At 44.5% G+C, this 25,542-nt stretch overlaps 1 pseudogene; it reads right to left on the reverse strand.

Annotated features, from left to right (window-relative positions):
- Window positions 1–5,700: 5,700 nt before the first annotated feature.
- LOC119444696 (putative nuclease HARBI1) lies at window positions 5,701–24,135 on the reverse strand (annotated as a pseudogene).
- Window positions 24,136–25,542: the final 1,407 nt, after the last annotated feature.

Raw genomic sequence — 25,542 nt, forward strand, 5'->3', positions numbered from 1 at the left:
TGTAATTTCTGTGTGGACTGACTTGTCCCCTGGAGATATATCTGGTGCAGAGGTAGTCAAGCACTCGTTGTGGACCTTGCTTAAGGGTCTCCGTATAAAGGAGTTTCTGCAGCCGATCCTGTTGGGCAGTGCGGGTGGTAGTAATGTCAAGCAGGTGTCTGAGGAGTTTCCACGTAGATGGGCGATGAAGTTGTCCATCCATCGTGTTACACAGCTCAGTCCACTGTTGCCGGCTGAGGGTTTGACAATGCTCCTCGATGGATGTTTGACTTCAGAGATCTTACTTCTGAGGCGACGGTTTAGGCGCTGCCGCTTCCATCGAGCTAGGATGGAGGCCTTAGCCTCCAGAAGATGGGCGAGGCGGCTATCCATGCGTTCAACTGGGGCATCTGTAGTTACCACCCGAGTAGCCGTTTGAACGTCAGTGCGTAGCGCTTGCATCCAGGTGTTGATGTCGGCAATGCCTTCTGCTGAGGCAGCACCAATGCGTATCTTACGAAAAGCATCCCAGTCGGTAATGGCGAATTCTTTAGTGGGGGCAGGGATGGCAGCGAGTTGGGGTAAAGATATAGCAATAATATAATGGTCGCTGCCCAGGTCTTGCTGTATATTGGTCCATTGTGCATTGTTGATATGTTTGATGAAAGTGAGGTCGGGGGTAGAGTCCCGGGTAGTGGAGGTACCGAGGCGTGTGGGAAAGGAGGGATCCGTGATAAGGGTGAGGCCTAAGTCGTGGTAATCTTGCCAGAGATTGCGAGCTGCAGCTTCCGTGCGAACGTAACCCCAGCCTGCATGGGCGAGGTTGAAATCGCCGCCGATGAGGAGGGGGTGCGTTCCAGCTACGTGAAGAGCCTTCTTAAAGAGGTTGAGGAAGCGACAGTTTGCTTTGTCCTTGGGACCATTGTAAATGCTCAGAAGGAAGATGCATTCTTTCCGTTTACGATTGGGAATTAATTCGAGGAATAGGTGTTCGATGTGAGGAGTATGCAGATCATGTTGAATAACAGGGATACGACGCCGTACAAAGGTGGAGACCCGGTGAAGATGATGAAAGGTTTGATAACCAGGGAGCGTGGTGGGGGCGTTATTGGTTTCTTGAAGTAGGATAGCATCCGGGCGGCGGGTATGTTGGCGTAGGTATTGATTAAGTACCGGTTGTTTCTGGTGAAAGCCTCGGCAGTTCCACTGCCAAATGAGGGTGTCTTGATTAGTGTGAGCCATGATGAGAGATGGTGGATGTCGCCATCGGCGTCCCAGAAGGGTCGCAGACGGAGGCTGATTGGCTAGGAGGCGCGAGAATATGATTTTCCAGGTTTGTAACTCGTTGGACAATACCAATGAGTACTTGCTGGATGGAGCCCAGTGCATGTTGGAAAGTGCCTGGCCACTGACACGCACTTTTTTTTTCTGCTAGCGTAAAGTTGATCATCACGCTGCGTCGGGCTGATTGCTGACGACGCATTAAATTCAGTGGCCGCCTTGTCAAGCAGTCGCTTTTTCTGCCTTTCGGCGGATTGTATGCTTTTATTATTATTTATTTATTTATTCATAAATTACCCTGCAGCGCCCATAATTTGGGCGTTAGAGCAGGAGGGGTTACAACATGGAATAGAATACATTTTCACTTGCACTTGCTTTTCATTCAGCCTGTTCCAATGGTTAACTGGTGGGACAAAATGAGTTAGCATACCTGTTCGTCTAAGTGGCATAGTGCTCCAGGATTTGGCAATCATGATCAGTATGCTTTGAGTTTTAACGAGGTTTCCTAAGGTAGATTTTGATGTTAAATCCAGCATTGTTATAGTAAATCAAATATAAACATTTTAATCTAAGTTTATTGCTGTATCATTTTACAGACTTTGTGCGCACATATTTCACCCAGCCTTGCTAGATTGAATACATATCTTTTTTTTCTTTTTTTGTAATTGTTATTTCTGTTATTGTAGCTTTAAGTAGTGCCACCTCGTAAAATGCTAATGTAGCAGTAATGAAGCATATGTCCCATTTTTTTTTATTTCCCAGGTGACCGCATGAATGAGTATGACCTCTGGGGGGCCGATGGGAGTACCGACTGGGACCTGGCGGGAGACCACAATTACAACAGTAATTCCACGCATAATTTTTAAACAGTGTACGTCATCATTATCATGATCATCATTTATTGTACCCTTAAGGGCCTTTTACAAGGCATTACAAAAGGGGGCGGGGAGGAAAAAATGCCAAAGGACATGTCATAACACGAATGTAATATTTAGCAGAACAGCGGACCAAATTCATGTGAAACAAGATAATATAGTTGCTGTCAATGGTACCATGGGTAGTAATAACATTTATAGAAGATATTAAGGAATCAGCTACTGATAAGAATAAAAATAATGTTGAATAATAAACGAATCTACAATATTACAGGCAATGAGATGCAAAGCGCGTACAATGAGGAACAAAATTACATTCTTTAAATCCGACACTGTACACATGTTAGTAAAAAAAAAAAGTGAGAAGCATACAAGCTTTTATTGAAAGACTAGTTAGTATGAGGATCCAAGAAAAGGTGATGATAATGGCACTCTAAATTTAGCTGCGTCATGCTCGAGAATGACAGCTGCGGGTAGACTGTTCCACTCTTGAATAGCTGATGGGAGGAAAGATTTGTTAAGTGCAAGTGTAGAGTCGTGAAGATGTTGGACGCTTGTTGGACCATTGTCACTGCTGATGAAAAATATATGAAGTTTTGCGCACATTGAAGTTTGTATGCAGGCATGTTATGGGCTGTTTTCTCTTCAGTTCTCGTCACAGATAGTGACATTAACGCTTTCATTTCTTCAGGTGGCCCTAAGGAAGGCTCCAGCTTTCACCGTGCTGAAGCTGGTACACCAAAGGATGCCACAAACTGCTCCCACGCTGAGGTTATTCTTTTGATTGCATGCTACCAGAGTCATGCTAGATTTTCATGACAGGAAGAAAAAGAGAAAATATATTTGTATTCAAATAAGCACAGAAATAAGGGAGCGCGGCCATTTGCGAACAGCCTCTGATTGCGAGACGAAATTTAAAGGGCTAAAAAGAACCTATGATAAACATCGAAGACACTAGCGGAAGGGATAGGAAGGAGAGGCCCTTCTACAGGGAGATGGAGAACTTGTTGTCTTCAAGTGCAGAGTACTAAGCACCAATTTCATCAAGTATGCATACGCAGCCGTCCACATCAGCCACGTCATCTGTTAGTGTACAGCTCTTGGGAGCGGCTCAGGAAACTCATGGAGCCACTGGTGAGAACACTGATAGTTTTTCTGATGAGCCTTTCTCCCAACACAATGCAGCACAAGTTGCTGCCAAGGCAAAACGCTGTAAAACACCAGCAACTCTGTTGCAAGACATTCTGAGCAACATGGAGGCATGGCAGGATGAAGAACGCCAACGTTACAAGCAGCAACTGTAAATGCAAAGAATGAAGCTGAAAATGCTGAAGCGCATTGCGGAGAGCACCAGTTAAGATGTTTATTAATTGAGTCAGTTATTTTCTGGACTTAAATAAAAACAGGAACACATTTTTTGCGGGTTGTGTCAATGCCTAGGTGTCTGACTGTGGAATGCACACTCAGAATGTATATTCGACAATTTTGTTTTGCTATGGTTAATGAAAAGCTGTTTGGAAAGTCTGAAGAGCGTATGCTGTAAATCTTATACATTATTTCAAAATTCTAGATTTTAAAAACAAGAAATGTGGTTTTAGGAATGACTGTCTGAATGTAAACTAGTAACAAGTTTATTTCAGTAAACTGCAGATTGATAAGTAGGCATTACCTGCACTTCCAAGTGTGTTGTCACGTGTGCCTGATCGGTATTCAGATGGGATTACGCTGGTGCCAAAAATCTCAATTTGTTTAAATGGACAACAGGTTTTGTTCTGCTGATCTGGTTGGCTTTTCTTTTTGTGCCTTGTTATGGTCTCTACAATGTCTTTTCATGCTAGAGAATAAGTTTTTTTGCATACTTGGCAGCTTGCCGTTCGTTTAATTTTGAAAAGGGTATTTTTTTAGGCTCTTCGTGTCAAAACAGCCTTGTGCTGAAGTTTTATTTGTGACACTACCCCCTCTACCTTTCTGTTGCAGTAGACTTTTCTTGGTGGTTGCTGTATTTGACATTTATAACGCTTTCACACCTGCTTTATTGGCCAGCCTGCTCTTTTTTTACAGTCGCAAAACAATCAGCTTGCTGCGTGCTCTGGTTCAAATAGTTCTTTGCTGAAATTGCTTGCTTGTGGCATTGCATTTCTTCGTGTTGATGTTGTATATATATATATATATATATATATATATATATATAGGTATTGGCATACATAGTTGCAGTGTAGTTGCAACATTTCAGGAGTTTTTTTAGAGCATGTTTTGCTAGTTGGTTCAACAGAAAGCCTTCTGGGAACAAAAGTGGTTTCTATCTAGTGCCTTATGCTGATGCTGTATATCTTGTAAGGATTTGAAGAATTTTATACAGGCTAATCACCTGTTCCCCTGTATGTTGCTGCACATCTCGATGGAAATACACGAGAGAGCAATGCTATTTGAAGCACAAACACTAGTCACACACACAAGCAGTGTCATTTGTGTTCATATTTTGCTTTGCGATAGAGGTGCAAGTACTCAGTTTCATAAGTGTTTTATTTATACCAACAATTCACATCCATGTTCGAGGACAGTACATGAAATGTTTTTGTAATGACTATTATTGTTTACCAAAGTGCCATATAATCACATGTTCCCATGTATGTTGCTGCATATCTCAATGGAAGTACACGAAAGATCAATTCTATTTGAAGTACAAACATTAGTCACATACACTAGGCAGTGCCATTTGTGTTCATATTTTGCTTTATGATAGAGGTGCAAGTACACAGTTTATTTCAGAAATGTTTTATTTATACCTACAATTCATATTGACATAAAAATGTGCAAGAGCCGTACATGAAATGTTTTTTGTTATGACTATTATTTTGTACCAAAATGAAATAAACAGTGGTTAATACAAACATGTATAAATGCTGAAGCTGCCAGTATCTGTTTTCGTGCCTGTTTTCTACAAAGCCAACATTACTGCTCGGCGCTTAAGTGCGCCCGTGCTCTCCGAAACTCCTGTGGAGTTCCCATCAAAAGATGGATCGTCATCATCACCTTCCTCCTCCATGCTCTCACAATCAAAGGAATCCTTCGACATACCGTAAAAACCAGACTATAGGTGGAACCGGAATATAGGTCGACCTCCAACTAACCAATTCTAAAAATGAAAAAAAAAATCTTTTTCAATGAGAAAAGTACCGAAAGACACCCTTACCATTAAACAAATGCGACTCAGCCGGTTGCACAATGGTGACAGTATTTATTTAAATGCTGCCCCGTGCCATGATGATAACGTGCTGACAAACACGGGGGTCGATGGTCGCACGATACGAAGCCCACGGCAACCTGGCGGGTTGCCGTGGGCTTCCGCGTACTCAGTCGCCTTTTTCTTGAAGGCGACGGTGAAGTTCCGTCGGCTTCCGCTCAATTTGAAAGAAAATGTGAAAAAGCAGCCTGAATGCGATGGCGAAGGCGGCTGTTTACTTCACCTTCCCATTGTTGCAAGACTTCCGTAGTTTTTGCGCTAATGTCCGGTATATAAGACGAGGGTCGACTTTTCGCAATGGTTTTTTGAAAAAAGTTCGACCTATATTACGGTTTTTACGGTAAGTATGATGTTGTGCAGAACACGTGATGCCAGCACATATTTACTAATGAGTGCAGTGCCTTTCATGTCAAGATATTTCAGCCGCCTGAATTTGCCTTTTAGCTGTGCGAACGCACGCTCAATCACTTATCTTGCTGCGCCTAGTACTTTATTGAATTTTATTTCTTGTGAACTTAGATGGCCATTATTCCTGTATACGGCCTCATGAGTCCGACAGACAGTGCATAGGCCGAGTCGCCAAGGATATGAAAGTTTGCTGGTAAGGTCTCTACTAGCTTGTCCAGGCCTGATGCACTGAAAACCTTGGCATCGTGCATTCTTCCTGGAGAGCCTGCGTGCACATGGGTGACTGCCATATTGCTATCACAGCACCACTGCAGGATGATTGAGTGGAACTCTTTCCTGTTGTAATAAGCACCCTGCTCGTTCTCTGGGGCTTTGATAGCGATATGGCAATCGTCCACAGCACCGACAACTCCAGGAAACCGCCACTTTCAGTAGAATTCATTGGCTACATCCTGCAGTGACAAAGGCCACTGGATAAAGTCCGGTGCTGCACCTGCCCAGAGTTCAATGATGTTAACAACGTAGTGCAGCAGGCCCTTGTTGACCCCAAAACGGTCGGCAACACCTCGGAAGGACTCTTGGTTGCCAAGCAGCCACAGAGCCATTAGCACCTTTGTATGGAGAGGTATCCTTGGTGTCCTTTCAATGGTGAGTCTCTCCTGCGTGATCTGCAGCAGGACCTGGAAGCCAACAGCTAGCACAGTTTTGATAATGATTGCTAGCTTGTACTTAATACACTTAGCATCAATAAGACCTGTGCAGTGAGCACTGATATTCCTAGCAGACTAGTTACGACATATTAAATCTGATAAAAAATTGGTCCTCGTGAAACACATGCAGTCCTGTGTACAGCGACCTTCTGCAAAAATAATCCACAGACTGTCGATGACTGCAAGGCAGAGGCGTCAGTTACGGGGGGGGCAGATTAAACCGCGTGCGTTGTTTCAAACTGATAGGACTACTTACCTCAAAAGTGCTTCTGTCCATCCTGAACTGCTCTTTGAATTGTGTATCTGTGTATCTGGGCACAACGTTGATGACGTAATCCTGGATGCCTCGGATCATACGGCATTCTGTCCTCTTGCGATCTGCAATCAATTTCGATGCAGGCGAAATGCATAAACGCCCGTGTTCTTGCGTTGTTGTGCACGTTAAAGAACCCCAGGTGGTCAAAATTATTCCGGAGCCCTCCACTACGGCGTGCCTCATAATCAGAACTCTTTTTTGGCACGTAAAACCCCAGAAAGAAGCAGATCTGCAATGAGCCATCAGTCGCCATACCGCGGAACAGAAATAAATCCTCTGATAGGGTACCTCTGAGAACAGCACAAACAGCTTACATCACATACGTAAGCCGCTGCTGCTGTCTCCGTCGCCGCGCGTCAAGTTCTACCTCTTCATCGTCTAACAAGAACAGCAGGAGTACGGTCGGCGGAGCCATTTTCGAAAAGCGCGCGAAGTGCGATAGCGGATGCGGAAGCAAGATAACATTCGCCAGGCGGTGCGTTCGTGCACCCGAAAGCAGTCGGCGAAAATCGCCGTTAAGTTAAGCTCCGAAGGCGTCGCACTCGAGCGCACTCGAGCGTGCTCCTTTGGAGTTCGGAGCAGGCTAACTTAACGCGCCCACGGTGTATGCCTGTTCGAAATGCACCATCTCCCTTCCCTGAAAGAACTTAGGTGCTGCGGAAGTACTTGACTGATCAGCCCGGTAGTTAGTCTGTGCTTATTTTTCATACTTATCATTAATAATATTGATGTTATGTCTGGCCACATTGACAAAATGGTGAAATGCACGCCATGTTATTTAAAACCGCAAACACGAAACAGCTATGCCGTAATGAAATTAAACTCATATTTCATTCCTCTTTAAAAGTCATATATAATTGTTTTTAAGAGCATAGTCATGATTATGATCTGCGAGTCATGAGTTGCGCATAATGTGCTACGGTTGATACGTGAGCTTTTTACTGCCCACAATTTGTAATGCAGCACTTAAGTATTTGGTGGAATGTTGAAGCTACTTTTGCATGAGCAAGTGTGCATCAAGAAATATACCATAATTTTAATAGTTGATCTCAGGTTTGCTGAGCTCATGGTAGTAATGCGCTCTATACTGTATTTTTCAGCAGCGTGTTGTGGGATCCCACAAGACACGCTTTGTTCCTCGGTCAGTTACTGAACTTCTGCAAGCCCCATGGAAGCCAACTGTGATTCACATCGAATGGAACAAATTCATTGTTCCGACCTTCATAACTCATCTTAAGCTGAAGTTAGAAACGGAGCTGAAGCAGTGTATATTCTGTAAGGATTTACCACTGCATACCGTCGGGCGGCCACACCCGACGGTATGCTATGGTCTAGCATACTGCTAGAACACGGATGGTGTTTTATTCTAGAACAGCTTTGTCAGTAGTACTACTGCTTGTGTTTGTAGGATCAGAGTCCAGGCTCTTTTTGCAATCCTATCATAACACAAATAGACGAGCATAATCTTAATTTATTGTTTCAGAAATTGACACTTGGATTGACAAGAAATAATTCAGTGATACAGTTACAGACTGCTTTATTAAATATGGCTTAAGAAAAGTAACCTGGATGAAAAATACAGACTTAAGCTGCTAGGTGCCTATGAAGGCAGATGTATGCAAAATGCCTTTAGTTGTGAGGTTTGAGCTGTTAGGATGTCAGAAAGAAGATAGAGGTTTTAGCCAAAATAGTGCGACAACGACTGCAGTGCTGCAGGACACATTAACTGGAGCTCCACTTTTCTCCGCTTGCACAGCAACGCAAGCGCAGCACCCTTGAAAAGGCAGTTGCTCTGCGTGGTTGCGTTGGCAGCGTGGTTCCTGCATAAGAGAAGGGGTTGGTTATAAACATACAATGATGTTAACGCACATAAAACTAGCTCACGTACAGTATCGTTTTCATCAGTTTACTTTTCGCAGTAAATACATTCGTTAAAGATTTTCATTGTGTTCAGGAAGCCGATTTTTTTTACATTGATAAGCTCGGACTGTTTTCATTCATATTTGCAAAGATGCATTTTTAAACTGGTCTGGCGTTCGCACAGCCAGACCGACATGCAGCAATCTAACACTTACATAATGCACTCACTAATAGCTGGAATGTTCGCAAGAAGTATATGTGACATTTATCTGCTACCACTTGCTAGCGTTTTCTGTATTAGGAGTTGGTCAACTGCTACAGCTTTTTTTATCACAATAAAGATAAAGTTATATACAAAAACTGTCCTCTCTTGTGTTGTTATTCAATGTTTTTTATTGGAATAAAACATTACATTTTCTCTATATACCTGCAGGTATAATTATGAAAACCATTTCATGGTTGCTCACTTCCTCGTGGGGCTTGGATGTTCATAAGCATAAGCTAATTAAACTGAATGTTTTGAATCAAGGCTCACGCAATTATTGCTAACGACTGTAAATAGCAGCTACTGCCACACGTCCCACGCAAAATTACAGTATACTTTTTGTTTTCCCTAGAGCAACTAACTACATGAAATTTTAGAGAAACAGAAAAGTGAACGCACCTGGTCGTTTTTAGAGAAGCTCGCCTTGCTGTGGTGCGCTTAGCCGTCCTTGGAATAGCGTAGTAAGTGATGCACCCGAGTACAAACCGCTCAGGTGGAGCGAATTCCGGCGCTCGCGCAGCCAGACCCGCATCCAGCAATCGAGCACACAGGCAATACACCCACTAACGGCAGGAATCTTCGCAGTTGTTTTCTTTTCATAGGTTCGAAGTCCGCCGCAGTTATGTATCGTGCCGCGTTTCAAATGATGCTGCTTTGTATGATCACCCGCGAGAAACAGCGCACTGGCGCTGATAGTAGTTTCGGAGCACTTGCACGAAGAATACACGTATGCAGGTCATCAACTGGCTCATGCACGGAATAAGACGACAGGTCACTGCACTAGCTGGCAGTCTTCTTGACAGGACGGCCGATCTGCATCGGTGCCACAGTAGAATTACTCCGTTGCCGAAGCACTCCAGAGGATTGCACCAGTCCGTAAAACGATGCCCTTGAAGATGCGCAGCATCGATAATGAAAGAAAAGCTGCGGAGGTAACTGGCGTTCATCTGAAAAAGCCGACGAGGCCAGTGACAGATCACAACGCAGCCATCTTTCCGCACTAACTTCACTCAAGGAGCGATTCAAGGTAGCTGCGGGGCTACATTGAGATTCTCGAGTAAAACGCTCGAGCTTTCCATCACTCAAGGCGCCTTTCGAGTGGAGGGCGATTTGTGAAATGAAAAGCCGCCCTCAAGCAGCAATTCGAGTGGAGGGTCGGGTCGAGGTGCGTTTGTGAATACGGGGGTAATATTCCTGTATTTGGCCTGCCCGATTCTTGGGCAGCTGAGTATGTGCCGCCGGATGCCCCGGGTTCCTTGTTGGCACAGAATTCCTAAATACATCTACAAATGCGACGTACTCTACTGTGCATAGTCACCTTAACGCCACCACGACACACACTGCAAATCGCCTTAGTGCTCGTGACATTGTTGCGTCGACGGCTCGCAGTGTCCATCCGTAAGGCAACGTATTTGCATTTCAGCATGGCTTATGAACGGTCTGGCGCTTAAACAGTACACGAGAATAATGTGCGACCAGTGTGGCGCACTAACCTAAACAATGCATGAAGTTAGAGTTGCAGAGGATGAAAATAAACTCAGTTTTATTCATCGCATTTAGTTGTATAGCCCTTATTTATACGTTTTGCTTCACGTAGATTGCAACAAGTGCGCTAGATTTCCTTTTTTTCTCTCTCTAGAAGAGCTTTTCTCTCTAGAAGATTCGCGTCCCGTGCGATACTAAGAGTTTCTTTTATTGAAGCTGAAGTGCTCCATGAAGCTGAGGTTCATGGAGCTGCGATAACCCATGAACCTAATATTCAAGCTGCGACCCATCTGCGCACTGTAATTGCGCCCACATCAAAAAAGAAATGTTGTTGACGGCACTACATTCACACGGAACAAATTTTAGCCCCTGCTTCCGGTACTGTGGCATCTTTTTCTGGCGGGGCTCTTGTGCATCACCGGGAAAGGGACGCTCAGCATGCTATTGGCCGAAAACACAACGGTCACACCGTATCGGGAAGCGTACGGTTTACCGTCGACATCGTATCAACGTGAAGGACTACCGCAAGCGGTCCTTTTTTCCCCACCCATTGCTTTGCGACTTCTTCCGCTCCTGCCTTGATCGCTGTGAAGCATTTCTCTCTAGATGAAGTCCAATCCCTCCGGGTTAATCCCCTCCATTGCTTGACCCTCCCCTTGCTCCTGGGCGAATGTGGTGACTAACTCAATGCCACAAGAACAGCGACGGCCTAACTGATCCAGCCAGCACGAGGGTAAGTGCGAGCCACTGAGGCCCGGAACTAAGGGCTCCGCCCTACGACAATGATGCCGCACCCTGGTACAAATGAATGTTTCTCTCTCCCTCTCTAGATGAAGTGACAACGGTGTCAAGTGACCGGGCTTAATAATTTTGTTAACCTGTGCATCAGCACTTTCTTTTATAAGCTTTAACTTGACTTGGTCACCATCGAGCGGACACAGGAAAAGGCTATGTCGTTATCCTTACGTTTATAATGCCCGAAACGAAATCTTAGGATGTCTTTAACTGACCCTTTGGGCTGTGGACGAGCGCTTCCAAGACAAACTTTCTGCTTTCTAACACCTTGAGCGCGTCCACTACTTAGCGGTTGAAGGTCGACCCATTAGCGGAAATTGAATTGTTGCCTACACATCAAAAAAATTGTGTGCCAGGCAACACAGATTCTTCTCTTGCCACTGTCAACCATAGCCAAAGAAATTGTGATAAGGATGGGCGCCACCCGTGAATAAATGAACGCACCTGATCGTCTTGTGAGAACATCCCGTCCCGTCGTGAAGCTGGGTGGATTGGAAAACGCGGGTAAAATCGTGAGATCATCAACGAAACAGTCACGACAACGTGTTACACGGCAACAGTGCCCTTATCTCGTTGGAAAATATTCGATCGAAAAATAATTATAAACGTCATAACGTGAATTGAATTTGCATGACATTTCGCGGCATCCCACTAGCCAAGTAGATCGACCGAAACAGCTTAGATTGCATGCGTCGAAAGAGTGTGTCATTGTGGAGAGAAAGAGGCTTTATTTTCTGCAGTCCTTTTGAAAACACGGCTTAGCGCCTTGAGGAAGGGTAAGTGGAAATGATCAGGAAGAAGGCGCGTCTGGCTTTTTTTTTTATATACAAGGCTGCGTGGTTCCTGGCACTATTTTGAAATACATAACAATGCTGGTTCTCAAAAAGTAGCGGCCAGATAGACACGTCACCTAGGAAAGAACGATACAATCATTAGTTCTTTCTAACTGCACAGAGAGTCTGGCGTACTACCACACTATACAATACGCCAGAAAAGCACGGTTCTGCCGAAAAGTTAGCTTCTACCTCCACAAACGGCGCATCGTGTCTTTTTTTTTTTTTTTGCGGAATCAAACAAAGGGAAACTTCCCATAGCACGTGTGCTACCCCTATGACGATGCTATCTTTCAATTTTTGGATTTCGATGTTGCTGATTGGAGTGCTTCGGCAATTTGATTCGCCGAATTGCATTTCATCCGAGCTGTCTCCCTCAATTCTAAGTGTAATGGCGTTTGTCAATGCGTCTGCGGCTCGTCCATTTCTGCTCTACTCTCCAGAGGACGCGCATTATTTCTCCGGGAATTTTCATCAGTTGCCTGTTCCGGTGAAGTTTCTTAGTACAGCTTCGCTTACCAAAATGAAATGTGAGTTAATACGCAAGGGTATGTGGACTTCTGACCATTGCGTAGTATTGATTGATTCTGCCCCCATGTCTCTGTTTGAACGGAACGAAGTGTTCGTGCCTTGGTTATCGGGTGATACTCTGCACGCAATATTTCACATTGAAGAGCTTATGCCACGTCTAATGCGTACTCGTTTCTTTGTTTCGGCAAGAACACACGAAGAAATATTTCGAAAGCTTCGACAACATCTCTGCCATGTCGTAAGTATCACTTCTGAGAGCCTCAACGCCCCTGCAGACAACTTTCGTAATTGCAGCATGCGACGGGTGGTTTCTGCGGATCATCTATTTTCCAAAATTCAAGCCCCTCACAAAATATTTCCGAGAGGTCAGGCTTATACAGCTGTGGTGTCAGCACTTGGGGCTAGTCACGAAGAAGTACGACGCTCGCCCGATGCCCTAGCAGTGATAAGCGCGCACACGTCCCTCAACAGCACACTAAAAATTTCGTTTGGCTATATTATGGACGTGCACAAGAAGCAAGCTGACCTAACTCTTCTGCCTATTAGCAGTGCGGTAGTACATGCCTTTGGTCTGTTCATGTACGCCCAGTACCCACCTGCAGCTCTGTGCGTTTTCAGCCACCCCAGAAGGGCCGTACAACTAACTTTCATTGATTCCAGAGCATCGGTCATTTTGTTCTTTGTGTCTCTGGTGCTTTTGGGTTGCTTGGTAGCAATGTTTTCTCTCGCAAGTTACCACTTCGGACACTCGCCCATGCGACATCGTTTCAGCGCACACAGCCTGCTCATCTACTTGGTCAGCACGTTGCTGGGACGGAGCCCTCCGACCTCGGCATCTTTGGCCAACCGCAGCCTTGCGACGGCGTTCTGGGCGCTCGCAATGTTGGCAATGGGGAACTATGTCCAGACTAGCATCACTGCCATTCGTAGCGTTCCATGCATGCTCGGCAGCAAATCCTTCGACGAGCTGACGAATGATATCGAGAGTGGCACCATGCCACCATGCATGAGTACCGAATGGTTGGAAATGTTCTCCTTTAAAATAATCTTAGGGGTACGTCTGAGAGAGTTGATGTCGACCCTCGGACGCGCAGCCACTCGCACTACGGGAATTGCCACTCCCGTTAGTGTGTCCCTATGCTACGAAGGAGCGCAGAGCGGCACATTCGTGGCGGCCTTTTCCATGTGCACCGACGACGAAGTGTTCGCCGCGGCGCAGCGTGGCCTGATTCCCGGTGAACTCGCGGTCACCTTTCTTCGAGCGGTGGGCCTGCATCCTGAAAACCCTCTGAGGTACGTAGCCCGACTTGCGTGGCTGCTGTGGCTAGTCAGCGCCTTTGGGTCCTTCACGATATATATATATATATATATATATATATATATATATATATATATATATATATATATATATATACAGGGTGTCCCAGCTATCACGCAGCACGATTTAAAAAAAGAGGACCGGCGCTAGGCGAAGCAAACCTAGCGCGTATTGTTTCCGGTGCAGTGGAGTGGCCGCCAGCAATTTTTTCGTTACTGAGATGTAATAAGTTTTTTGTAATTAACTATTCTACTCGAGAAGTACTGTCCTAATTATCAAAGTGTCAATGGGAAAAGTGTATAGCAACATGAAAAACAACCGATACAGCTTTCTGTTGCTCAATACGCGCCACATAAATGTGTCTTTCCGAGTGTGAAAGAAGCCAGCGAGTCCACGCAAAGTGCCTCGAGCCGCCAGTCGCGTAGCAATTCTGCATGTATTCGCGGGCATCTTTCACGCTCGGAAAAACACATTTACCATGCATGTATTGAACAACAGAAAGTTGTATCGGGAGTTTTGTATGATCTCATGGACACTTTAATAAGTAGGACAGTACTTCTTGAGTTAGATAAGTATTTACAATTACCTAATTAAATCTCAGTAACGAAAAAAATTACCAGCGGCTACTTCACTTTACTGGAAACAATACGCACTAGGTTTGCGTTGCGTCAATGCTGTTCCTCTTTTTTTAAATCGTGCAGCGTGATATCTGGGACACCCTGTATATATATATATATATATATATATATATATATATGGGTCATTTCATCTCAGAAACTGCTGTAAAACATACTCTATTTTACTTCAATGTCACTCAATCAACCAGTTGTTTATTTTCTCTGAAATAGGGAAGTAGACAGGACTAACGACTCGCACGCTTGACAGAGGTCCTGCCCCGTTTTCAACTTTGCAGTACAGCAGATGAACAACAGAGGTAATTTTTCACACAAAAAAAAAACAATTAAGGGACGAGAGAATGGCAAACACTAGGTAAGAAACAGCACTATTCATTGCACTACAAAAGCAAATAGTAACAACGCTATGGGAAAGAAACAATATGAATCATAAAATGCATCAGGTATCTTAACATACACTTGTTCAGAAAAAAAATTGTTAAATAACAATATTTGAATGCTCTAAAGGGCCAAACACTTCTTGGTTTAACTTTTTTAATAACACTGGCAAAATATAAGAGATAGATTGTTCGGTGTATTATGCTATAGGTGTCGTAACCAACCATATTTCTTTAAGTCTGGCCTGCGAAATGTGGCTGTTATTTGCTAGTTCTGCCAAATGACCAATATAATTTTCATCATTTCGTTATGAGGATTTGCAACTCATTAAAAGTGTGTATTTGTATACAACAGAGAAGGGTAATATTTCATACTTTAAAAAGAGGTCACGTGTTGGGAAGCAGTAAGGCACACCAGCAATGCATCTCGCAGCTTTTTTTTTTTTTTTTTGAAGATGGTGCAATTTGGACAAATTAGTGATACCCGTAGTACCCCGAACAGTACTGCCATATCGTAAGAGAGAGAGAATTAAAGAGTTATAAACCAGCAGCCTAACATTACCAGGAATAATATAGAGCACAGGCGTGACATAACAGCGACTGCTGAAGATATTTTTGATTTGATATGGTCAACGTGATAATTCCAAGTAAAGCGTTTAGAAGATATGACGCCAAGGACTTTGACAGAATCTACTCTCTCTACAAGATGGTGGCTTAAGAAAACATTGAGCGGCCTTGGTATTACCTTCCATTTTTGAAAGTCTAGTACTACTTTTGTCTTTTTAGAAATAATCTTCAGAGTATTTGCTTTCGCCCATTAATTTAACGCATCTATTGTTCTACTTGCTTTCTCTTCGATATCACTTTCGAATTTCCCGGATATGTACACTGAAGTGTCATCTGTGTAAGACACAAATTTACTGTCAGTTGCACAATGCACGGTATTAAAACAATGCACGAAATTAAAACAAGAGCGGCCCCAAAATGTTTCGCTCAGGGACTCCTGCACTAATGTTTTGTATTGAAGAGATTGACTTTTTAAAATCGACATATTGTGTTCTCTGTGAGAGCTAGGATTTCATAAGATCTTGTGCTTTAGCGCGGACACTGTAGGATCTCACGTTGTGTAGCAGAATAAAGTGATTTGTTACATCGAAAGCTTTGGTAAAATCTATGTATATTCCTGCAACTATCGCCTTATTTGAAAACTTTTTTTATTGTTATTTCTTTTTGAGTCAGTAATGCTGTATCTGCGGATAGATTCTTTCGAAAATCGTGTTAAAAATCAAGGAGAAGGTTATGTTTATTAAAATGATAGTACCCTTCTATGCATTTATTTTTCTATACCTTTTGAGAATACCCGTATTATAGATATAGGGCGATGCTGGTAACAAGTTTTTGTCGCCACATTTAAAGACCGGTATCTCTCGAGCAGTTTGTAATGCCTTCGGAAAAACAGAGATTATAAATGTGTGTGATAGCCGGGCATATGTAATGAAGCACATGTTTAATTGGCCCTATATGAAGGCCACTTGTGTCTACTGACTTGCTATTTTTATAGCGATTATGCACGAGAAAACTTCTGCGCAGTTAGTGGGACCAAAGAAAAGTGACGTCGGACTGCTGCTTCCTTTCGTGAATTCAATGTAATTTTGGTTACTGTTTATCTGACTCTAAGAAGCCTGTTGAATAAAAAGTTGTTAAAATCGTCAACTAAGCAAGTGCCAGAAATTTGATGTCCCTCATGTTGAAAGTTATCAAGAGTATTAGGAGTATTTAGCTTCAATGAGGAATTCGATTTCCTCCAAGTAATATCCGATCCTTGTTCAGTCGGACCCTAAAATACATTTGTAATGTAAGCATGCCAAGTCATCTTAAGTTTCTATGTAAGATTATTTCTGTACGTTTTGTATTTGCGATACAAGTTTTCATTGTTTGATTTTACGAATTGTGCGTACAAGCTATTCTTGTTCCTAATCATTTGGAGTAACTCCGACGTCCTCCACGGTTTCCGCGCCCGTGATGGCGTGGTCACTTTTTTTAATGGAAAGCGCGGGTCATAGATGGACTTAAATGCAGGAATAAAATTATTGTGCAGCATCACTACTGTCGGCCTCAAAAACGTGGCTCCAAATTTTTTTACTAATAGCCTTGCGAAAGGCTTCAAGATTTCTATTAGTAATAGACTGCGTAAAAATTACTCGCGTGTTCTTTTTCATAACATGTGCAGACTTATCAACTAACATGAAGATTCCAAGATGAACACTAATGTCAGTGCAAACAACATCTGCGGGTAATAAGTTAATGTCAACGTTTTTAATGAATACATCTAATAAAGATGTATTTTCTGAAGTAACTCGCGTCGGCTTTGTTATTACGCTAAAGAAACCGTTCTCGGCAATACAAACCTGCAGTTTTGTGGTTGCTTTTTGCTATTGTGTCGGTGAAAGCATATTTATGTTGATATCACCGCCTAGAACCATGTCTATAGATTGGTCAGATGGATAGCTAAAATATTTTCATGAAGTGCTAAAAAACGACTAATGATTGCGAAGGTGGCCCGTAAATAACACAGAAAAGTTTTTTCGAGCTTCGGAGAGGGAGCACTTTGTAATCAACGGTTGTTGCCATGTATTCCGCGACAATTTCACAAGATTTTGTTTCCCTGAGCAGAAGCAGAATGTCTCCTCCTCTTTTATCTTCGCGTTTTTGGTGAAAGCTTTGATAGCCGGGACGGTGAAACACGTTCGATGCCGGTGTATATCACGTTTCAGTCAATATTATTGCTGTAAGTGGCACTCCGAAATTATCCAGTAGAGTTGCTAATACACCTTCTTCGTCTGTTGAGGAACTAATGTTTAAATGGAAAGAAAGACAAAACAGTTTTTGGGGTTCTATTAAATGCTTAATTTCATGTGGTTCATAATTCATGTAACCACGAACTTAGTTCAGATGCCTGCAGGTAGAACTACGCAATATTGTGCAAATCGTCAAGGTGGGTAATCAGAATGACCACTGAAGTTTCGGTTTTGCGAGCAAATATTTTGCCATTCCGAGTGCGTGTATATTTCCACTTGCATTCTTTCTTTTTTGCATTTCCTGCTCCAAATAGTGTTTTGATGGAAGGACTCAAGTGCTCACTGATGAAGGGTGCGGTCTTCGGTTCAAGTTCAATGTCATCTGACGTTATGCCCTCCTTGCGAGCTTTCTCAAGGAAGGAGTCACGGACTGATCTACGGGCGAACTCCATCACTATATTCAGGGTATCTGTATTTCCCGTACTTCTAACGCGGTGGCAAACCTCGATGTCACCACTTTCAAGTGGCTTCTCGATGGCTTTAGTTTTCTTATTTATAATCTCCATGACATCCTCATTCTGCTTCATCTGTACACCCTTAACTTCCACGTTGCAACATCGCATATCAACATCACGAAAAAAAAATCATGAGCCATTTCTCTCTGTGAAGATGCATGACTAGCGAAGCTGTTTAATGCACGACACAGAGGTGACACAGAATCTTGAACAAAGGTACGAATATAATTATTGTCCAGATCGGTGGCCATCGTGACGATAAGTACGCACACACATTCACGTATCCACCTCTGTTATTAAATCTAGTAAGACGAACATATCACATTAAGCAATGGCTCAAACTCCCGTTAGCGATGACAGAAGAGGAGTAAATTCTACGCTGGAAGAATGAGCGGCAACGGTGCCAGCTGTGCAAGAAGACGATGACGACGAACGCGTGAGCAGTGGCACGAGCGCGTTCGCGCAGTTGCGCCGAGAGACGCCAACCATTTTCCCTTGGTCACTGTATAAGGCGCACACTACGTCACGCACATAATTTTAGACACAGGTGGCCGCTAAACCAAGCTCCGGCAACGTAAATATACCTGGTAGCGAAGCTTTCATAGAAGCCCGTACGTTGAAAACATGGATGTTCATCGGTAGTTCATGGAGCTCGGCGCCATCTGTGTGACGAGGGAACACTTCCGGTGGAGAAAAAATTACGTGACGCCATATTCGTTAAAAACGCAAGTGACGACATTTTGCTCTCAAAGTCGCGGAACTTCTTTTAGTGTCCCGCCATTAGGGCTGTATTTTCAAGTGTCTTGACTTAGAACACAAGCTCTGGTGGTGCCCCGCGTTACGTGGTGACGATGACGTTACGTCGTCCGAGTGTGAGGCTTATCTACGCAGTCCGGATTTTGAAACGCAACTATGGGCAGTCCAACGGGCCCGTGACGTGGCGGAGAGGCTAGGCCTTTCTGTCCTGACGTAGGAGTGGCCCCCTACGTGCTAGTGCACGTTGCGAAGGACCTCCAATGAAGTTTTTTCATTCCAATTCGCCATTAGACTTGATGGGCGTTTGGAGCATTTCAGTGTGGAAAGCGATGGAGCAAAATCTCTGTCGCATGGGTGTCGAGATCGCACCCTTGAACAGAACGTACTTTTTTTGAAGCATGGCGAAAGCTCTGGGTGTAGAGGGCTGGTCCCATCGTCGGGCACTAAGCCTGTCGGCAACCGTAGCCGCACAAAAACACCTAAACCAAACAATTACCTGGTGGTCGTAACTCACTACTTTTGACTGAACAGGCTAAGGTACGATGAAACTACGTCCGCCACCAAATTAAGACAAATGTCGACAAGCAAAGCAGCACAACATGTGAGGGGGGCGTATTGTAACAGGTGAATTTTACGAGCTTGCCTTCTGCACACTTCAAGAGCTGCATTTCATGCAAGTGATAGCGGTATAGGCGCTGAAAAAAAAGGTATTTATTGGTAACAATAAATTACATAGAGCTGTATTTTCTTTCCTCTCCACGCGTATATAAAATTGATTAGTAATTTTATTTTCGTTGAATCAATCAAAATGTGTCTCGTTTTAACGCTTTTTTTTCTTTCCCAGTGTTTGTTCCCTCCTCACGTATTTGCGCTTCAATCGCTGCTCCCCTGACCACCCTTGCTGATGTCGGTTACAAAATGTTCTGAAGCGCTTTTCGCCGGAAGCTTCGCGACCTATTTGGATTGACCTTGGCTCCGGCACGAGTGGCGATATGTGTTTGCATTTATTGCCGGCTCTTTCACTCCCACTATTTAGGGGAGAGCTTTAAAGCAGTGTTTTACCAGGCGGACCCCTTCAAATCATGGACCGTAGCCATAGAGAGCTTCGCTGCAAAACGTAGCGAGATACTAATTGCCACCCATACAGGTGTACTAAGCCCAGCCAGCTCTCACTGGACGACCTGAAAAGATTATCTCATTTCATAGGTTTATAACTTGCCGACGATATGGAAGTGGTAAATACATGGTGAAAACGTTAAATTTACGATCTGGCCCAGTTGAGGACTTGTAATAAAGAGAAAAAGTTTGGTGCAACAACGTGTTGCGTGCCTCACCTTTACGGAAATTGAAAGGTTGTCCGGTACAAAGGATTTAACGTTACGTTCAAGGGCTGAAAGCCTATTTCTAATAGCGTGCGCATGGATGCATTTAATGGGGCGGGGGGTCGTGTTGTGCGTGCCAACACTGAATATGCAGTGTTGTGCGTGCCAAAACTGAATATGCGGTGTTGCAGGAGTAACTACCGAATTTGCAAAAAAATTAAGCAAGTGTTCGAAACTGCGGTGGTGCGTTTATGAGCTATTATACCCCCGAGATTTTTTCACACCTAGATTATGGTTGTTGGCATGGGAGTACATGTGACCAAATATTAATGTTCTTCTCCATCATCACGGTTAAAAATTATTATCTAATCCAATTTGTTTCTCTCTTTGAGTTATAAGAGGTTCGTAGTACGTGTTACTACTATGAACTACAAAAGTAATCTTATTTACAATTGTTTAAAAGTATAGGCAGGTTATAGGTAATGGTATAGAGAGGTCCAAAATGTGTCGACACAGTACTGCTTAAACACTTAAACACAAGTATGCAGGCTATCTGGGCTTATATAACAGTGTATTAGGAGCAGCGCAGAATTTAACCTGCGACCCTGGGGGAACTTTAAGTGCGGACAAAGGTCACATTTAGTGAAATTTGGGGAATATATGGCCGATGTTCTCGCAATGTGGCCAATGCTCTCACAAAGCAAGATGTTTGTCGATGAATCACTGCATTTGCAAAATTTCTTTACGAAACGCCCGTAGCCGTTACATGCTGGCAAGGTTTTCATCGGGCCAGTCAAATACGGGAACAATTTAAAAGTTCGTGGTTTAATTACAGGCAACCGAAATTGCATTGCCTAGTGCTCGAATGAAACAGCTTCGCTGAAAATTGGGTTATGATTCGGCACGGGCGCACAAGTCTGCTAGATTCTGCTTTCATTTTTTTTTCGCGTTACCAAGATGTACAATGCTTGTTTTAGCGTTTTGTCAGTTTCATTTTACCCAAGCAGCTTCCTCTGTTTTGCAGAGGCGTTTACTAAAAAAATATAAAGGAGACCGCGCTTCTACTGTGTGTCACCGTCAAAACTGCTCCTCTTAAGAGGTCCTACAGCGCAAACTAAAGGGATTACTTCAATGGACTTTAGTTCGGCAATGTTTCTCGTGTCATCGCTCGGTTAATTAGCGAAATGAGTTTTAATTTGAAAAAACGCCACTTTTATTCACCTGTTCTTGAGTGTAAATTAAGAAGGTAGTCGGTGAAGAATTCCAACCAACAACAGAGTCAAAGATCATTTTATAATAGCGGATTATTTTTGATTATGTATCCCCTTGAAGCAATAGAAACCTGTAAGTCAAACTGCATTATACATTGGTGACTTCGACCTGGTAAGTAAGTTATTTTGCAAATCAGCTGGGTTGTGATAGTGAGGATTGAACCGAATATATAATCAGAGTCTGTTGTGAACCAAGTCGGCTAAGGGGGAAGCTCCGTCAAGCTGACTCACAAATAAATGTAATAAAAAACTAGCATTCGATAAAACTGTCCGCCTATTAAAAATTGCGAGGCCTGCACGAAACACGCAACACAGACGCAGCGTAAGCTGCAGGACCTGCCTGCTCGTAGCTCGTCGTAAACTGCTCGACGTCGAGCTGTCGATTGGGCTGCTCCCTGCGCTGCGGTCTGTTGAGTCCGATGCTACCTGGATGCAACCACGCGCGGAGCTCCACGTTTCGCTTCTTCAGCAGCAGTCCGCACTTTGCAAGGAAGCGCCAATACGTGCGTCGAAGAGTCATGGCAGTCGGCGCAGCGCTATCGAAGCTATAAAAGCGCCCGCAGTAAGAGTTGCGCCACTGTTCTCCGCGCACCTCGCGCGCCTTTAGAGTACAAGTATCGTCAGCGTATAGGCTCAGCAAAGGGAGCCCGTACAGTAACTCTGCGCGCGGTACACGCAGTTAAAGCCCCTCAGGGGCTTTACACGCAGTTGGTATGGCCTGACACCAGCGCTGTAGTATGCAACTGAAACTTGTGCATGCTTCTACGAACTGCACACGTCACACATCGCTCGATAGGACGCCTCTGAAGGGCCTTCTTTCGAAGCTGCCTGCGAGTACCTGAATGGCAACATTCTCGACACAGCGCGGAGTACCAAACGGGTTCGCTTCAAGCTGAGACATGGGATTGTTTTTTTTCTTACAATAAACAATAGCTGGCTACGAACAACGGCGGATATTACCACCAAAAACGACTATTGACTATTGCAGTGAGCTCATAAAATCTTATGCCGTAAGAGCTAAGTGTCTAAATCAACGTCAGAACTGCGCGCTATAATAGTCCAGTTTGTCGCCTTAGAAGATTGGGCGGAGTGGCGCATCCATCATGAGGACGCTCTTCCGCAACTGCATTTCGCGAAATCTCGCACCACCTTCTGTAATAGACTCGTTAAAAATAATACCGCAGAACTCATCTCCCGATGACTGTCGGTCGTAATGCGAATGGCAAACGAGGAATGTAGCGGCAGACCGCATTCCGGAAGCCACGTTTATTTTACGGGTATACTAGTGATTCTGAGGACTTCGTTGCTTCGGCTACATATTTGTTCAGCAGCGCGACAACCGACGTAGGAAGTGACAGAAGGGACAAGAAAAAGCGCTCTTTCTCTCTTCCCTGTCCCTTCTCTCACTTACTATGCCGACATTTCACAGTCAACACTGATCACCACGTTCTGCGTTGGCTTTCGTCCCTGGATGGATGGATGGATGGATAGGTGGATCGATGAGGCTGAACCCTTTCAATCGGGCGGTGGCATACGCCACCTAGCCATGACTATTAACATATTTTGTACTTTGTGGTGGGTGAAATTTCACCCCTGCCTTGATTTTAGCCACCAATCAGATAACCTCCGTTGGGTTTTTTCTACCCGCTTAAAGTCTTTCTTTCGCAACTTCTTTCTTGAAAGTTAGGTATGTTCCCAGTGCTGATTTCGTCTCCATCCCTGTTTTGCACAGACCGCTCTCTGTTTCTTTAACCTTTTTCTTAACCGCTGTTTCATGGTTTGCACCCCTCCTGCAGTCCAAATATTTGATTGACAATTTTCTGGTCAGCTTCCTCCATTTTGTGTCAACATTCCTCATGTACAAATAACTGAAAACTCTCCTTGCCCACCGCTTTTCTACCATTTCTCTCAATCGCTCCTCAAGTTCTATCTTGCTGCTGGCTTCCCTGCCCTCAAATGACGTCCATCCCATGTCACCCTGTACCCCCTTATTTGGTGTATTTCCGTGTGCTCCCAGAGCAAGTCTACCTACCCCTCGCTGGTTAACTTCCAACCTTGCTCAAATCTCGGATCTCGTGCACAGGACTGCATTGCCGAAAGTCAAACTAGGGACCATCACCCCTTTCCAAATCCCTCTAACCACTTCGTACCTATTGTAATTCCACAGTGCCCTGAAAGATCCTTCTGGGCGCCTCCTAGAATGCAACTACTGATTCGTATACAAGACCGACAGGTTACATCAAAATTCAGACTGCTTGTCGCGCCATCCTGTCGACCCACCTGATGTTTCTGCGGCCGGCATACCTGTCACCATTCTCTCTCTGACTGCTTTTCGCGATATCGGAGAGGAATAATGCCAGGGCGCCTCTTTAGAAGACTTTATTCAAAGGCTGACTTCAACGACGCCCGACCCATTCCTACGCATGTTTGAATTTTAAGATAGCATATTGTACCGCTCTAACATGCGCCCTGACGGCCCTGACCGACTTTTCGTAGTCCCTGCGGATCAGCGTCAGACCGTTCTCGCCCAGTTTCATGATGTGCCGACTGCCAGTCACCATGGCTTGTCACGAACTTATGACCGCGTTCGTCGGCGCTTCCTTTAGCCTGGTCTTTACCGTGACGTCTGCCGTTATATCGCTGCTTGTGACCTTTGTCAAGAATGAAAAAAGCCTACCACACTCCTTGTTTACCGCCTTCAACTACTTGGCGTACCATCAAAAGCATTCTTCTTTGTAGGCTTAATCTTGTACGCCCTTTTCCTACGTCTGTTTCGGGAAATAAGTGGATTGCTGTAGCAACAGACTACGCTACCCGATGCGCAACCACATGGGCTCTTACGACAAGCTATGCAACCGATGTCGCCGACTTCTCACTAGAGAACGTCATCCTTCACCACGATGCCCCTCGACAGCTCCTCACCGACCGAGGCTCCCGCTATTTTCTTTCTAAACTTGCTAATGACATTCCGCACTCGTGCGCTAATACACACAAACGTGCTACTGCTTACCATCCACAAACGAACGGTCTAACCGAGCGCATCAACCGAACCCTACGCTGTTTTCGCCGCGATACCGCAGACTTCTCCATTCTTCCTCTTGTTTGGCGGCGACCCTACGCTACCTTTCGACACCGTTCTGCCTGCTAGTCTCCATTTCACATCGGATTACGCCCGTGAAGTCATACTCAAGGCACAAGAGGCACGGTATGTTTCCCGACATCGACTTGTGGACTCGCACAAAAATTAGCGGCGCTTATATGACGCCCGTCATCGTGACGCCCACTGCAAACCGGGCGCCCTGGTTCGCCTTTGGTCGTGATCGCGACGCATTGGCCTCTCGGAGAAGTTACTTTCACGCTACCCTGGCCATTACCGCGTCTTGCGCCAAGTAACCGACGTCGCGTACGAAATTGCCCCTCTTGACACCACGGTGGCTCAGCCTCACTCCGACGTAGTCCACGTCGCGCGTTTTAAGCCATATCATTCGACCACCTCCTAACCATCACCGGGTCGGTGCTTCAGCCGCCGGGGGTGAAGTGACAGGCTTATGAAGAGGTTTAAAAAATTTAATAATGGTGTTTTACGTGCCAAAACTACGATCTGATTATGAGGCACGCCGTAGTGCGGGACTCCACAAATTTGGGCCACCTGGGGTTCTCTAACCTGCACCTAAATCTAAGTACAGGGGTGTTTTCGCATTTCGCCCCCATCTAAATGCGGCCGCCGCTGCCGGGATTCGATCCCGCGACCTCGTGCTCAGCAGCCCAACACCATAGCCACTGAGCAACCACGGCGGGTGAAGACGAATATTTAGATTACTCCGAAGAAGATGACGCTCATAACTTCGCGAGCTAACTACCATCCTGCAGCCCCTACAGTTATTGTAAATACCCTGTAAATAAATTTCTCACTTCTGTCCATAGGGCCCACGATGTCGCTGAAGGGCTGGGCCTAACGGTGCCATCGT

The sequence above is a fragment of the Dermacentor silvarum genome, chromosome 3, assembly GCF_013339745.2.
Source record: "Dermacentor silvarum isolate Dsil-2018 chromosome 3, BIME_Dsil_1.4, whole genome shotgun sequence".
Taxonomy (NCBI): domain Eukaryota; kingdom Metazoa; phylum Arthropoda; class Arachnida; order Ixodida; family Ixodidae; genus Dermacentor; species Dermacentor silvarum.